This window comes from Talpa occidentalis, unplaced genomic scaffold (assembly GCF_014898055.3).
Source record: "Talpa occidentalis isolate TD23 unplaced genomic scaffold, MPIMG_talOcc4v2.1 talOcc4.16, whole genome shotgun sequence".
NCBI classification, from domain to species: Eukaryota; Metazoa; Chordata; class Mammalia; order Eulipotyphla; family Talpidae; genus Talpa; species Talpa occidentalis.
The window spans coordinates 71,572,649-71,590,090 of record NW_023601653.1 but is presented as its reverse complement, the minus strand read 5'-3'; positions in this window follow the sequence as shown (position 1 = coordinate 71,590,090).

The following is a 17,442-nucleotide window of genomic DNA, read 5'->3' as shown; positions in this document are numbered from 1 at the left end:
CAACCGCTGCGCCACCGGGGAGGCCCCTAAGGATTTTCTTAATAGAATTTTATTTTCTCTCTTTATTTATTTCTCTATTTTCTCTTGCTTTATTGTAAGAACACAGTATACAGTACATATAACATACAAAATAGGTGTTGACCAACTGTGTGTGGTCGGGAATGCTTCTGGTGGTTTGGTTAGTAGTTAAGTTGGGGGGGAGTCAAAAGTTATATTTGGATTTTCAACTGTGCAGGACTCGGCCCCCTGGCCCCGAGTTGTTCAAGGGCAGTGGGGCAATGTGACTGGAGAGAGCGGGAGAGCGGGGTGGAGGAGAGGACATGAGCTTCGAGCCAAGAAGACTTGGGTCTCCGCCAGGAGTTTATCACTCACCAGCTATCTGAGCAAGCAGCCTCAGTTTTCTCAGTTTTTCTGCAAGAAGGGCAAGATCACAGAACAGCTACCACCCATAAGAAATGCCTGTAACTTAACAGATGGCACTCCCATGGTAGCCCATGGTGCAAGATTTCTCGTGGTGCACCCCAGATGCTCCCCCAGCCATCCCTGGTTTGTCTGGAAACCCACAGGTTTCAGGCTGAGTGAACACAGATCTCAGAAAGAACTGGCTGGCTGGAGGTTGTGGTGGTGAAGGGGACATCCTTCAGGCTGGTACAATATTCCAATTGCCACCCCACAATTCCACACCTGGCAGGGTGGGGGTGCCAATGGAGGAGAGGGTCAAGGTATATGGAAGCAAAACCAATAGTTTCGTGAAACTAAAATGAGGTGAGTGATGAGAAGAGGAATTGAGGGTGATACTTCACCAACTAGAATGCTACATTTTGGGGGTGAGGATGAAAAGAAAAAGAATGAGAGGAGCACAGGAAGACAGATAAAGCTAGCACAGGCCTTCCTGTTAGTACTGAGTTTCCTTCTGGAGGTAGGCCAGCCCCTCTTCCTCCTTTCCAGGAGGAAAATACCAGGGCCTGAAGAGGCCAGGTCACTGTCCCAGGACTACCTGGGGGTGTTAATGACCAGCGCTGGACTGAAGCAAGTCCTGGGAACGCCTTAGCTAAGTGAGTCAACGCTGTGGGCCCAAGGGCCATGTATAGGAATAACCACACACTTCAGTTTTCAACACTGAGTCCTGGGCTATTTGACTTGGACTGAAAATGCTGTGTTCTGCAGAGGGGATGTGGTGCCATCTATGGAGTCGGTTGTTGTCATGGGTCAGGCCCTAAGAGTGGCCACCTGTGTCCAGGATAAAAGTGCATCAGGAATTGGGCCTCCCTTGGTGGCGCAGTGGTTGAGTGCTGGGCTGTGAAGCTGTCTGCAGTCTCTGCAGCGCCGGTTCGATCCCCGGCTGCCGGCGAGGGTCCCACATGGCACGACAGACCTCTCCTGCCACACCCGCTGCTCCCCTCAGCAGTGTATTTTGTCAGTCTGCCTGTTCTGTTCCCTGCTCTGGCTCTGGTGAATTCTCTCAACCTCTCGCGCCTTTCGGCCCAGAGCACTGGGGGCAGCTGTCCTGCCTAAGGCTGATGTGTCTTCGACTCCAAGTCACAGCCCCTGCCCTGAGTCATCCTGCCTGACTTGGGGCTGGTACATGGGAGAACTGGAGCCTGGCATAGACATACGCCCACAGGAGCAAGCTAGAAAACCCTCTCCATTTGGGGGCCCTCCAGAGGGTGGAACTGTATGGGGGGTGGGGACTCTGGCCTTGGGAGGGTGTGGTAGAGAAGAGATTGGGGGGGTCTTTGTACCCCAGGAGCAGCAGGTGCGGCCATGGTCTTTCATGTATTTCTAGCCATTGGAGGAAGAACCCACCAGGTTGGCCCAAGTCCCCTCTGGTTCCAATGGGCTGGGTATACCTTCTGCCCTGCCTTCTCTCCTGTATGACCCAGCATGGCCACCGGGGACAGGGTGTGGGAACTGCACCTACCATCCAGCACAAGCTGGTTTGACAGGCAACCTCGGCCCAGGGCAGGTGGTTTTGAAAACCGGCCAATCAGGCTTGAGACCCAGGCACCCTGAAAGGGGTATAAGCAGGGGCAACAGATAGATTTACACTCAGAGCCCTGAGACTTGAGCAGACACCCTCTCCTGGGAAGACGTTTCCTTCAGATCTTCAAGACCTTCAGTTTCTGACTTCGAGACTCTGACTCATCACTTCAAATATCTGACCACTGCTCCTGCCTCCACCTCTGCCTCCACAGCGCCCGTGATAGGGGCCACTGGTCTGGCCTGTGTGGCTACTGGTACCCGATCATCTGCACCGCTTCTCAGAGAGCTGTCCAGCACTACTGGACTCTCCATGGTGACACCCACTGACTGCCACTGGCCAGTGCTGCTGACTTGTCCTGCCATCTCTGAGAGATGTCCATGCTTCTGATCATCCAGCAATGCCGCCTGACCTCTGCTTTTGCTTCTGGCACGACTAGCATCACCTGCTGTTTGTCCCTGGTTCTGCTTGCCAGGCTCTGCATGGGTGTCCTTGGCTGCTGTGGTGCTGCCTCTGCAGCACCCCCTGTGGTTACCTCCAGCTGTCACCGTGAGTTGGGTCCTGGTTCACCATTTAAGGGTGTGCCACCAGCTCCAGGCTCTCATTGGAGAGACAATGTCATCTTGCACAGGCAACTTTTGGTTTGGACTACTGGACACTGTGGACACTATCTGGAGTAGGACAGACAGCCATTTGTGGCCTTAGAAACTCCCTTTTATCTCTTCCAATTTTCCCCTGTAAATAAATCCTGTTATTATGCTAAGTCTGAGCTGTGTCTTGCAACTGTAAACACATGGGCGATATAACCCATGAATGGTGACACCTCCTCAGGTTTGCACAGTTTCAGTCCCAGTTCTGGCCCTCCCTCCCCAGGCTCCCTACTCACAGCCCCCCACACTCTGCCTATGCTGAGAGCAGGCAGTGGCCCCCAGTCCTAGCGCAGCCTGGCAGGAGCAGGACAAGATTCTCCTAGCTTTCTACCCTCTGGCTGTCACTCCCCATCCTGCCCACCCTTTGGCAGAGAGCAGCCCCCACCCCCACGCCAGTCTGGTCCAGCAGACACAGCTCAAGTTTCCACAGAAATTCTGACTTTCTGGGGATTTGGAGCAGGCTGGGCAAGGAGAGAGATGGTGGGGGAGGGGGTGTAAGGGGTAAGGTAACGGGGCTCCAGCCAGCCATAATTCCAACTATGATTGGCTTCTGGAGCCCCTCTGCACCCACGGCTTCTGGCAAGGAATGGTCACTGCCCCTGCAGAGTCCTGGAAAGTTCTGGCAGAGGGAGCCAGGCAGCCTGCTATGGCTTCCTATTCCTCCACTCCCTGAAATCCACTATAACAACGATCACTTTCAGCCATTTGCAGAAATGTCCACATTTTGTCTCACTTGATCATCATGATCACCCGAGGCAAGCAGGATAATTAAGATGAATCCCTTTTGACCACAGGAGAAACTGAGACCAGAAAGAATGGAACAACTGGCCTGGGGTGCTCTGGTGCCATGGCTGGTTAACTGGCATGCAACCGGTCAAGCCTTTCCCAGGCCACATCACCACACCACATCCTCTCCACGTGGCACCCTGGGCCTCCAGAGGCCACTGTGAAAATATCTGTGCTCTGCAAAGCCTGCCCTTGCAGGAAAGAACCCAGAGCACATGGAGCAGCTGAGGGAAAGCTACTCACTCTTGGGCAGCCTCACCCCATTGGGGCACTGGGACCTGTCCCTTCTGCTCCCCCAGAGCAGAACCTCTCCGAAGTCTGAGGGAAAATTGTGCTTCATGACCAGTTCTGAGTCCTGGGCAAGTCTTTTTCTTCATCAGCATGGGAACCCCAGAAAGAAAGATGCTCTGCTCTGCTTTTTTCCATAGGGAGCTTCAAAGGGCAAAGGAAATTAGAAAAGATTGGGAGGTGGGAGGACAGAGGAGGAAACATGTGTGGCTGGAGCCAAGCGTGCCTGGGGCTGGCTCTACAGACCTTTTAGCATTTCTTGTGTGGACTTATTGACTTGATCCCACTCTGGCTTGGGAAAAGAATGCTTCCAAAGGCTACCGGTGGCGGCTCCTTCCTGAATCCACATTCATTCTATCATTGAGTCCAAGCCCCCACCTCTGCCTGCCCAGCCCTAAACTGCCCCAGAGGATGAGTCTGAATCCTAATCGTAATGATTTCAGGAGGCGCTATCTCCTGGCTCTCTACGCTCAGGAGGCTGTGCTGTTCTTCCTTGGGTCTAGCCTAAATCTTTCATGCTGCATTTTTATTATTCTTTAAAAAAGATTTATTTATTTATTTGTTTGTTTATTTATCTATCTATCTATTTATTTATTTATTTGTTTATTTATTTTATTTATTTATACAAGCACTGGGTATAGTCTGAAGCGCGGGAGGGTGAGAGAATTCACCAGAGCCAGAGCAGGGAGCAAAACAGACAGACTGACCGAAAACACTGCTGAGGGGAGTAGCGGGTGTGGCAGGAGAGGTCTGCGCGCCATGTGGGACCCTCACCCGATGGCCGGGGATCAAACCGGCGCTGCAGAGGCTGTGGGCAGCTTTGCAACCCAGCGCTCAACTGCTGCGCCACCAGGGAGGCCCCTGCATTTTTATTATTTTTTAAAGATTGTTTATGCATACAAGAGCTGGGGTACAGGCCAGAGGTGTGGGGGGTGAGAGGATTCACCAGAGACAGAGTGGGGAACAGAAGAGGCAGACTGACTGAAATATACTGCTGAGGGGAGCAGCAGGCAAGACAGGAGAGGTCTGCTGCGCCATGTGGGTAGCTCCCTGGCCAGGGATCAAACTCGTGCTGCAGAGGCTGCGGATAGCCTCATAGGTTGCATCTTAACCCCTGTGCCACCAGGGAGGCCCTCATGCTGCATTTTTAAAAGACCTCTCCTCTCTGAAGGAGAGCGGGCATGGTGCCAACTGGCAGGAAATGAAATCAGGACGCTGGTCATTTCCCTCTTTTCTTTCCTCTCCTCTCCTCCCTCCGCCTTCCCCAACACCCCCTGCCCCCACCCTTGGGACTGCTTGTCAGATGTCTTCACTGTGATGAGCAATGCCTGTGTGTACAGTGCCTTTATGTGTTGCAGATTTTCACCATGAGCCTCCAGGCTTCTCCTGACAAGGGAAATCCCATAATGAAGGATTTCACGGAGCTCCAAGGGCCAGGAGAGGCTTTTCTTTCCATCTGTCACTTCACTTCAAGCCTTGACCTTTCTGTCCCCATGTAAGGCAGGGCCAGGAAACTGCCTAAGCTGGGGCGCACATGTCTAGGTGGGACCCGAAACTGGGCTCCTGATGAACCAGAGTAGCCTGGGTCTGGATGGCATTAAAATGGGGGCTTGAGGACAGCACCCACTTCAGGGAGTGTGGATGGGATCAGGGAGAGGAGTAAGGCGAAGAGGTTCAAGAGAGAAACATCCCTCAGTTTAGAAGGAGGATCTATGTGGAAATTGAAAGACAGAACAGGGCCTCCCTGGTGGCGCAAGAGGTTAAGATGCAGACGATGAAGCAATCCACAGCCTCTGCAGCACAAGTTCGATCCCCGGCCAGGGAGCTATCCACATGGTGCAGCAGACCTCTCCTGTCTCACCCACTGCTCCCCTCAGCAGTGTATTTCAGTCAATCTGCCTGTTCTGTTCCCCACTCTGCTCTGTCTCTGGTGACTCCTCTCACCTCCCCCCTACACCTCTACCCCAGTTCTTGTATGCATAAATAAATAAATCTTTAAAAAAGAAAAAAGAACATTAAAAAAGAAAAGAAAGGTAGAACAATCTAAGAGCCCCCTGTTGGGACCTCCCTGGCCAGATGCCATCTCTACCCAAAAAAGCTGGGGCTTGGGAGTTTGAAAACATCTGGCCTTAATCCCTGGCTCTGCCCTTTGCTTCCTATGTGACCTTGCTCCTTCAGGCCACATAACTTCCTTAAGCCTCAGTTTCCCCATTTGAAAGTGAGAGATGGCAACAGACTTCACAGCATCATTTCACGGGTGGAGCCTGGGGGTGTCCGGCACTGAACCACCAGCCTGCAGACCCTCACTGGGGTGGCTAGGGTGTGCTTTGCAGCAAAGGTAGGACCACAGCACACCTGGAAGGTGCCAGCATCCTGAGAGCCCTTCCTTGGCCTCTCCTGGCTGATCAAAACCTCAAAGTCTCCACAGAGACACACAACCAATAGGAGAGCAGCTCGGGGCTTCTGACCAACTTTCCCATGTCAGGTCGATAGGGAGACAAAAAAAAGAAAGAAAAAAAACCCCAGCCTTCAAGGCTTCGCGACCCGAGACCCGCCCGCCACGGCTTGGAAAGGGCAAAGCCTGCGAGACGCACAAGGATTGTGATTGTTTGAAATGTTGGTAACATTTCATCTTCCCAGAGACCTTGTTCATTTATCAGGGTTCTTAAAACCCTTTTGTTCATAAGCTGGTGGTGAGCACAGAAAACATTCTATCTAATATCAGAGCACAGCTGCTCCGCCACGGAGACTTGGGGTGAAAGTCCTTAAAAAAAGGAAGGAGGGGGGCGAGAAGAAACCCACCAGGGATGCAAACATGGGAAAAGCAATCGGGGCAGAGAGCCGGCCTCCCCAGCAACAGCTGCTAACAAGAACATGCTGTTTGGGGAAGTGTGAGAACAGACTCCCCACACTGACAGGCCTCCAGCTCCGTAAACACCAGGACAAGGTGAGGCCTGGGGTAGGGCTCCTCCTGGCTGTAGGGTTCCTGGCAATCACGCATGAGGCAGCAGCCAGGGCCCCCAAAAATGTTTTAAGTAGGTGTGGAGTCTTCAGTAACATCTTCTTAAGGGCCAGTATGGAGAGAAGAAAAAAAAAAACCTAGTGGAAAACTCTGTCCATCCAAGGCCACAGAAGACCAAGAAATATTTTTTTAAAAGGGCTTTGATTGCTCCTGAAAGCACAAGTCTCGGTGAGCAGGCCCGGCCAAAGCAGGGACTCAGTGATGCTGGCTGTGGGCTGGGGAAGCTGGGGGCAGATAAGTCCCGACTCTAGGATTTATTTTCCGCTCTTAGTTATTTAGTCGGGAATCATGCAGAACTTCACGAATTTGCATAAAGGAAAATGATGTCCTTGGCTAGGAAATGTCTGAGCAATAGAGATTATTTTGCATGCCATTTTATTTTGTAATATTTTTAAAGATGTTTTTATTTATGCATATAAGAGCTGGGGTATAGGCCAGCGATGTGAGGGGGTAGAATGGATGAGAGGATTCACCAGAGACAGAGTGGGGAACAGAACAGGCAGAGTGACTGAAATACACTGCTGAGGGGAGCAGCGGGAGAGACCGGAGAGGTCTACCATGCCATGTGAATTGCTCCCTGGCTGGGGTTCGAACTCCTGCTGCAGTGGCTGGTGATAGCTTGATAGTGCTGTCTTTAACCCCTGCACCACCAAGGAGGCCCCTTATTTAAAGCAAATTCTAAAAGGGAAATGTTTTCATTTCAGCCTCTCTGTGCTGAATGTTTCAGCCTCTCTGTGCCTGGTTTCCTCATCAGAAAATGAAAATAAAATTACCTACTTTACAGGATTGCTACTGTATAAAAATGTTTAGAAGAGAGTGGGAACCTATGGAGGCCCCATCAAAGCAGAAGTTGTTATTTTGATGAGGGGGGTTATAATGATATTTTGTTGCAGTAAGAAGGAAACATGGGTGGTCTCACCTTGACCACTAACTAGATCCTGTAACACCAGGCATAAGTTTCTACTTATGCCTGAGACAAATGATATCCATCTAGCCCATCTGACATGAATGCCTTGGGTCAAAGAAGCTTACGAAGTGCAAAGGCACATATATATATTTCAGCCATTTTATGAACATACACGTGCGTGTCTGTGTGTGTATGTGTGATGTATGGTTATTATAAAGTATTCTTATTATGCAATTTCTTTCCCCTTGTTCAGCAAACATTCTAACGCAAGACTTGGATCAGCTCACCGTTCTAATCTTCAGTTTTGTTTGGATCCTGGTTTTAATAAATCCATTGCAAAGGGCAAAGAGACAGACAATTGGGGAAATTTGATGACATTAAGGAATTATTGTTAATATTGTTAGTTGTGATCATTTTACTGTACATACATATGTATGTACAAGAGGGTCATTACATGTCACAAGGAGTATTTATAGATGAAATGACATGATGCTGGGACTTGCTTTAAAATCCTCTGTACAGAGATTTGGGGATAAATAGGGATAAAAGAAGACCAGCCATCCATTAATCATTGTAGATCCTGAGTGAGGGGTACATACAGTTGTTTATGTTATATTCTCTACCTTTATGCCTGAAATTTTCCCATAATAAGAGAGGAAAATACAAAAATAACTCCAAAAGGGGGATTAACGATAAAGCATCCACAAGCGCCTGGTAGAGTCCCAGCTAGAAACAGTCCAATATTTTGGATGCAAGGAAAATGCCCAACAATAGCAGAAAGCTGGAAATTGGACATCTGCCACGCATAAAGCCTTGTGATGTGACCACGTCACTTAATTTCCCCAGGTCACTGTTTCCTCATCTTTAAACTTGAGGATGTGAAATTCAAGTGCCCTTTTCAACTTGAACATGATATGATTTTTAAGGATTTCAAAAATCAATTACAGTTTGTCAGATTTTTTGAACGGTATCTATAAATCTCATTGTCAACGAAATGAAAGCATTTTAAATGTACCAGGTATGCTCTCAACATAAAGAAGCACCACATGACTGTCCGGCTAAGTAACAAGTGTTTTGTGAAGCTCATACCTTCTTCCCCATTTATTTGTGGCTTCTGATTTGCTTGTTACAGCAAAAGTTCAATTACCCAAAATATACAGAGTTTGGAGAAGTTATTTCAACCATTTTTATGAACTAAATTTAACTTGAAAAAAAAAAAAAGGTACTTCTTGCTTCAATTCTTGTTACAACAAAATCTCTCAAACATAGGAGTTTACTTTCCTATCTCAGCAAGTGCAGAGAAATCAACACAACCTTCCTGGAGATGTTGGTTAGGGACTTCTGGCTTGAGGTTACCCCAATACAGGTCTCACTGCCCAGTCTGGAGACACAGAGGAGGCAATGATCAAGTCAAGTCTCCAGTGATGCCTGGCACCTTCTGGAAGGTACATTTTCCACATCAATCCTTGTAGAGGAGCCAACTTTCTCCTCCAGGCTGGAGAATATATTCTCCTCCAGGTGGAGTATAGAAGGAAGAGTGCTTAATGAGGAGTGTCGGATGGGTGGAGCAGACAAGTAAAGGTCTTACTGCACCCATTCCTGAGTGTTTCTTGAATTTCTTTGATGCTATGAATTGTGTTTCAAAGCACTAGGTACACAGCGCAAGGTTGGGGAGAATCTCAGGTACAAGTGCTTCAAGCCCCCTGGAGTTGGCACGTGCCCAGGTTTAATTGATTAAGTGCTTGGTTGTTGGTGATTATTTAACTCAATCTCCAGTGCCTTTCTCCTTCCAGGAGGTACGGGTCCCAATCTTCTAATCATGCCTGAGTCTGTCTTGTGACCAGCCCCATCCCGAAGCTCTCTGGGAACCCATCAAAAGTGGCCTTATTACAACAAAAGGCTCTCCTATTATTCCCATCACCCAGAAAATTCCAAGGGATCTAGGAACCCCTGCATCAGGACCTAGGCACAAAACCAAATATATATTTATTATTATATTGCCAGTACCCGAAAGATTTGGAATAAAATGTTCTAAGATATTGCCTGCAATTTTCTCATTTCTTCCAAGAAGTACCTGTTTTGCCTAGTAAACAATCAACACTTTTGTCCTCTCCAAAGTACCCTATCTCAATGATCATCAGAAAAGCAGACTAGAGGGTCTCCCCTGGTGGTGCATCGGTTGAGCATTGGGCTGCGAAGCTGCCCGCAGCCTCTGCAGCGCTGGTTCAACGCACGCCCACTGGCGAGGGTCCCACATGGCATGACAGACCTCTCCTGTCGCACCCACTACTCCCCTCAGCAGTGTATTTCGTTAGGCTGCCTGTTCTGTTCCCTGCTCTAGCTCTGGTGAATTCTTTCACCCTCCCGTGCTTCTGACTGTACCCAGTGCTTGTATAAATAAATAAATAAATCTTTAAAAAAAGAAAAGCAGACTAGAGAACTTCAGTCAGTCAGCATTTACTGAACAACTGACATTACAATCACTGCACACAGGAGTAAGACAGCCCCTGATTTCTCTTTGTTGAGACCAAATCAGAGACAAGTCCCAGACTTTGATGTCTTGGGTTTCAACAATATGTGCAATACAGCTTGTTCCTTAGCTGCTGAGGACTTGGGCTGCTGTTTCCTTTTCTATGATCTGATGATAATAATACCTACTCATAGGGTTGTTGAGACAATTAAATGAGATAATCCCTGGAAAGCAGCTACAATCATGCCTGGCATGTGATAACTGTTCAACTAGTGTTGTCTGAACATCCAAGAAACGTTTTTGTGCCAGAAGCTGTTGATACCAGGACACCTGACACCAGTGAACAACAAGAAGACTGATGCCCAAGGTCAAAAGAATGGTAGAACAGGGTCGCAGGTGGGAGAGATTCTAGAAATCACTGGACTAGCTTCCAGACTGTCTGAGGCATCAGTCTCCAAATGACTGGTCTGAACCTCAGTCCCCTGGGGACCCCTGCTCAAATGAATGTAGACCAGCCTGGCACTCAGAGTTCCTAAACTCTTCATATCCTGAATAGAGAGGTGGGGATGACCAGTCAGGGAGGGCTTCTTGGTGGAGGTGGCATTGGAGCTAAGGCCTCAATGATGGCCAGGGTTTCAAAAGCTGAGGAGACAGAGATAAGGAAATGGCCAGTTCAAGAATGGCCCATCTCTTCTTTTGAGTGCCCCCCCACACCCCAGGTACAGGGGAGGTCATGGTGACCTCTTCTAGGGTTGAATATTGTACATTTTCTCCCTGAAATCCCCTTGCCGTGGCCCAAACAGTAACCTACTTTTCTTTGCCTGCTCTTGGGAGAGCTGCTCCCTACATCCCCCTATTCCACAAAACAGCCCTTCTCAGATCTGAAGGCTGAAGCGGCGCCAGTCCCTCCTGGGGGTTCTGCTGGGTCCCTAGAAGCCAAGACTTGTTTGTGTGAGCCGCCCAGCACAGGGCGCCAACCCACGAGTGGGCTTTGAGGAATTCCTGGCCAAACACCGGGCTTGTGGCTGCTGTCTCTGCATCCTCTCCTCCACCCTCCACCCACAGAGCTGCAGCGACCTGTGGCTATCATGGCTGCCCCTGCACAGTCAGCTCAGAGACTCCATTCTCAGTGCCCTGGCCACTCACTCTGGACTAAGGGAGAGTTCAAGTGAAGCACAAAACAAAAACTGTGGAATGTCTTCCTATTTGTTCTCAAAACATAAGCAGCAAAACATAGCCCCAGCTCTGCCACTCAGCAGCTGGGCAAACTTGGGCAAATGACATAGCCGCCCTGTGCCTCAGTTTCCCTATCCATTACACAGAGATAATAGCTGTCCCAACATAGAGTCCTTGTGAGGATAGACTGAGTTGCTGAAAACGAAATATTTGAACAGTGCCTTGTAGAGAGCCAGCACTATTAGTTTTATGTGGTCATTGCAACGGTGGTTTGGAAGATGGGGTAGGAATAGGAATTGGGCAGGCTACAGAGACCTGGTGAGACACTGGTGAGTTTCAGTTCTTCACCTTCTTAAAATGGGACAATAGCAGGGCCTCCCTGGTGGCGCAAGGGGTTAAGACGCAAACTATGAAGCTGTCCGCAGCCTCTGCAGCATGAGTCCTATCCCTCGGCCCACCAGGGAGCTATCCACATGGCGCAGCAGACCTCTCCTGGCTCAAGCTATCCACATGGCACAGAAAACCTCTCCTGGCTCGCTTGCTGCTCCCCCCAGCAGTGTACTTCAGTTCATCTGCCTGTTCTGCTCCCCACTCTGTCTCTGGTGAATCCCCTCACCCACCCACTCCTCTGGCCTGTACCCCAGCTCTTGTATGCATAAATAAATACATCTTTTTTAAAAAATGGGACAATAGTAGTGCCTACTTCATTCAACTGCCAGAAGGACAAGTGAGATGATGCCTGTAAATGGTTTTATTTGATAATGATTTAACACCTTCCTTGACATACAATGCATCTGTTTATAGCATAATAATAATAGAGTTTATACCATAAGCAAGAATTTTGAATCAGAGTGAGAGGAGGGGGAAGGAAGGGAGGCGTGAAGGGGATGGGAGTCAGGAAGACTATCTAGAAAAGGAATGACCGACCCCTCAGAGAGCTAAGAAGACAGGCTCAGTCTCCCAAACACAGGCAGCTACAACACGCCCCACAGCCTCCTCCAGAGTGTGGCCACATCTGGATGCTCGTTGCCCCGTCCACCCTTGCATGCCCCCCATGAATAGCGCAGTTACTGAAGTAAATTATTGTTGAGTGACCTGCGTCAACATACCTACCCAAACCCCAGAAACCAGGAGAGTAACTCAACCCCTCCCACTGAGGAGGGGGCTCCTGGGCACAGGACAGGCATGAACCAGCCACTTGGCTCCAAGAAATGAGTGGCCAGCAGCCCAGGCTCTGGCTTTTGAAAGACAGCGTTCAACCCTTGAGTCTGTTAGTCACAGACTGCGGAGTTTAGGTAATTTTTTAAATTCTTCCTAGGCTCACCTTCCTCCCCCATAAATTGTAAAATTGATCCCAACATGAAGTTGTGAGAATTCAATGAATTGTTTGTAAGATGTCCAGCAGTTTCTGGTAGACAACATTCATTTTAGCCATTATGACCAGCTCTGGATTTCTCAAACCCCTAAAGACAGCAGGGCATTCCACTCAGGAAGTAGTTTTAGGGAGAAGGTGGTATCTTAATTTTTCTGATGGGAGCTCAGGAGAAGGGTCTGGACACCCACCCCACCCCACAAAGGTTTCTGCCCATTGGTCCATCATCACTGCCATGTGCCCATCTTGCTTTGGGGTCACTGTTCTCCTCTGGCTGCAATTGTCCTTCCCATCACCATCAACACCCCTCCTTCTGCAGGGGCATGAACACGCTGGCATTGTTTCTTCCGGGGAATAGCTTCTCTCTGGCCTGTGATTGGTACCCTAGGATTCCATAGCAATCCAGGCATCCCAGCTATGTCAGCGTGACTCAAGTTGTGTGTGTCTGACATGCACGTGGCCGGCTCCAGCAAAGGGTTGCTTGGAATGCTGCTGAATGTTTGGTGGCTGTCAAGTTATCTTTTTGGGGTTAGGCCATCAAAGTGCCACCCGATGTTTTATAGAACAAATTGTATGTTGAAATTCATGGTGCATGGAGAGGATTTTGATGGCTGTAGACACAGTGACAGCTGAAAGTAGGTAGTTATGTTTTTTCTAAAACTTTGTTTTTCTTCCACTATTCAAAGCCGAATCAACCCTCCAAAAGTGAAATGCAGAGACTGTCATAGTTACAGATTCAGTATAACCTGGAGCTGCCAGGTCATCTCTAAGGGACAAACACACCTGGATCACCGTGTCCCTATCAGAGAGTTGTCTGCATTGCCTTTTAAATTCTCCACCCACACTTCATCACAGACTCAGAAGAAAAACCTTTTTCCAAGCAAAACTAACATCCTCCTGGGTGCTTTTAGTCCATACCCCTGACGTCTGTGTATCTCCTCACTCTTCTGAAGAGACCCATGATGCTCCAGCCTCACCACCCTGTTCTTGGTCCTCTGACCACTTTTGATCTTGGGGGTTGTTTCCTTTGCCCAGAGCATCCTTTACTGCCATCTCTGCCACTACTCACCCATCTGAATAGTCTAACAAAGAATCCTGTCCAATAACAGACAAGTTATTGAGTAATGATAGGAAAATAAGCAGACTAAACATCAGCCTTCCTATCCTCCAAGCTCTGACTCCAGTGCCACCTCCTTCAGGCTGTATTCTCAGTTATCACTCAGCTGCACCCTCGTCTCTCGCTTCCTGCATTCCCATAGCATTACTGCTCTCTCTCTCTCTCTCTCATATTAAAAGCGCCGGTTCAATCCCCGGCCGCTGGAGAGGATCCCACATGGCGTGACAGACCTCTCCTGCCATGCCCGCTGCTCCCCTCAGCAGTGTACTTCGGTCCTTCTGCCTGCTCTGCTCCCCGCTCTGGCTCTGGTGAATTCTTTCACCCTCCCGTGCTTCTGACTGTACCCAGTGCTTGTATAAATAAATAAAAATTTAAAAAACCTTTAATAAAAAATAAAAATTAAAAAAATTAAAAAAAATAAAGTACCGTTGTGGAAAAAGCCTAATTGCAATAAAGTAAAAAATATAAATCAACAAGCAACTATAGACCAGAGACACACTACAGTGGGGGGCGGGGGGAGGAGAAGAGGGATTAGGGTCAGAAAAAGGGGGTGGGAATTGTATGGGGAATATAACCAAAATGAAAATGCATACATTATGCAAAAATGGAAAATGATGTAAGAATTATATAAAATAAAATAATTCATAAAAAAATAAAATAAAGTACCGTTGTGCGTGAACTGGTTTGCTCCCTTATAAACTGGAAGGTTGTTGATGTTAAGGACCTCAAATATTCATTTTCTATGTTGGTTCACTTAATTTATAGAATCTATTCTTTAAGACATAGCTCCTCCCATGGACACCTAAATGTACAAGAATCAAAGTAAAACGACGTTGAGGGAACATTATTTATGAAAGCAAAAAATAAAGTGGTGGCGGGGCATCCAAATGTTCATTCACTGTAGGAAGTGGTTAAATTATGATACATTCTTACAGTTGAAAAGTATTTTGCCCTCACAATGACTGAAGTGGATCTCTATATATGGGCAAAGAAAGACTTCAAGAGATAATTATTAACTGAAAAAAAACCCCAAGAACAATATGTTTGCAGGATCCTTTTTCGGTTTTAAAACTTTTATTCAAAAAAGAAAAACAAAGATTTCCCCAATGTGATTGGGAAGGTGGTGGGTTATTTGAAAAGGTTGGGAAAATCACTTTGAACGAGTCATAATATCTTAAACATTTCTGTGAAGTAATGTACATTTATCAAACAATCTCCTGATGTATGAGACAGCTCTACCTCATCTATCCTGTGTAAGCCACACCCAGATTGCATTGTCTAATGTTTCTAGTTTCACTTTCTGTCAAGTGGAATGAGAATTTAAAGACACAGATATAATAATTGGAGTGCAAGATCCTAAATGGTGAGATGTAGAAGCTGTGTGACCCACACAAATTATGTAAACTCTCTAAACATCAGTTTCTCCCCTGAACCCAGGGCATAACAATAGGAGCTATTAGTAACAGACAGCATGCAATGCCTAATGCTCAATCAGGCTGAGCTCATCGAGGTGGGATTTTACATTCCTATTATTATAACGCTGCAGGAAGATGAAGAACAGCATGGAATTACCCTCCCAGCAACTCTGGTCACTTTCTCTTTCTGCCTCAAACATGCTCAAAGTTCATAGAGCCCAGGGGAGGTGAGGACGGCAGTACAGGTGACCGAGACTGCTCGTGACCGAACTGGACTGGGTGGCATAGCAACAAACAGCGTAATAAGTTAGTGTTTGTCCCCTAGGACATTACAATCTAATGGCAAAGGAAGGTGATAATAGTAATATAGACTATCAATGAAAATATTCTTCTTTGCAGATGCTAACAAAGTAGCTTCAGCACCAAATTTTTTAATTGACTCAGGCAATGGAAAATTCCAGAGGTCAAGCTCATGTACCAATTTCTGACTCAATCATTCTAACAAGACGGTTGGGATGGTATTGATCTGCTTGGGCCAGTCAGGACCCACCCCTAGATCTGGCGATGGAGTCAATTTATTGAGGCTTCTTTCATGTGTCAGCACTGGGCTACTGGCCTCTAACATTCATCCTCACGTTTATGCTCGCAACCACCGACAAGGTGCGTGCTACTAGCCTCTTGAGATGGTAGCCAAGGAAATCAAGGCCCAGAGAGCTTAAGCAAATTCCCCAGGTTTGCAGAGATAATAAGTGGGACACTCAGGATTCAAACTTTGACCTGTGGTGATAACCATAAGACCCTAGAGTCTCCTAAAGCAAAAGTCCCAAGGTGGCATCTGTCCTGCAGGGCACACAGCGCTTTCTGGAGAGACCGAGAGGGAAGAGCACTCGCCACACTGAGGTGATGCTAGAAGCAGCAGGACTTGAGCTGGGGCTTAAATAAGGGTGGGAAAATGAGAGCAAATGAACTTTCATAGACAGGAATCACTCTAGCAGAAATAACAAAGGCAGGGCCTCCCCTGCTGGCACAGGCAGTTGAGCTCAGCGCTGTGAAGCTGTCCACAGCCTCTGCAGCGCGGGTTCAATCCTGGCTGGCCGGGGAGAATCCCAGATGATGTGGCAGACCTCTCCTGTCTCACCCGCTGCTCCCCTCAGCAGTGTATTTCAGTCGATCTGCCTGTTCTGTTCCCCACTCTCTCTCTCTGGTGAATCCTCTCACCCTCCCGCACGTCTGACCTGTATCCCGGTTCTTGTATGTATGAATAAATAAATCTTTTTTTTTTTTTAAAGAAATAACAAAGGCAGTGGGGTCAGAAGGCTGCCAAATTTGCCACTTAGATATAAGCTGAGTGAGTTCTTTAACGTCTCAGCGTCCACAGGTGAAACAGGAAGCCATTAGAGCGAATCAAAGAGGAGAGAATGTGCGGGGAGAGTCTAAAGAGAGAAGAGGGCAGAGAATGAAACCTAGGAAACCCGGAGAAGGACAGTAAAAGGCAAGTCAAATCTTAGAGAAAGTGGAAAGTCCTTGTGAGTAGGGACTTTCTAAAGTAAGCAGAGTAAGAAGCCCCGACTCTTGGAGTTACTGCAGTGACAAGCGTAGAGCAACTGTTCTGCTGCAACCGTACTACTTGAAGCTAGGAGAGAAGAAATAGGAGGGTAAAGATGAAGCCTCAGGAACTATAATATACTAATAAAGAAAGCTTATTATAATCACCCAATTCTGGAACTGAATGTGTCAATAGAAAACATGCAATATCTCATTATTTCACAGATAAAAAACACAGAAAGAGGCTTACGTTGTAAAGTGACTAACACAGTAGTAATAGATATTAGTTCTTCTTATTTTTTTTAAAGATTGATTTATTTACGCATACAAGAACTGGGGTACAGGCCAGAGATGTGGGGGGTGAGAGGACTCACCAGAGCCAGAGTGGGGAGCAGAACAGGCAGATTGAAATACACTGCTGAGGGGAGCAGCAGGCGAGACAGGAGAGGTCTGCTGTGCCTTGTGGGTAACTCTCTGACCGGGGATGGAACGCGTGCTGCAGGGGCTGCCTATTGCTTCATAGTGCTGAGACTGAACCCCTTGCGCCACCAGGGAGGCCCTAGTTCTTCTTAGCTTTGAAGGGATTTATCCAAGGTGTCAGAAGTTGATTAATGACCAGAAAAAATATGAGAATCCATGTTTTTAAACACCTACTATAGATCTGCCCACTGCTCTTACTTTTTTTTCATCTAGGATAAATTTGAGATGAAGGA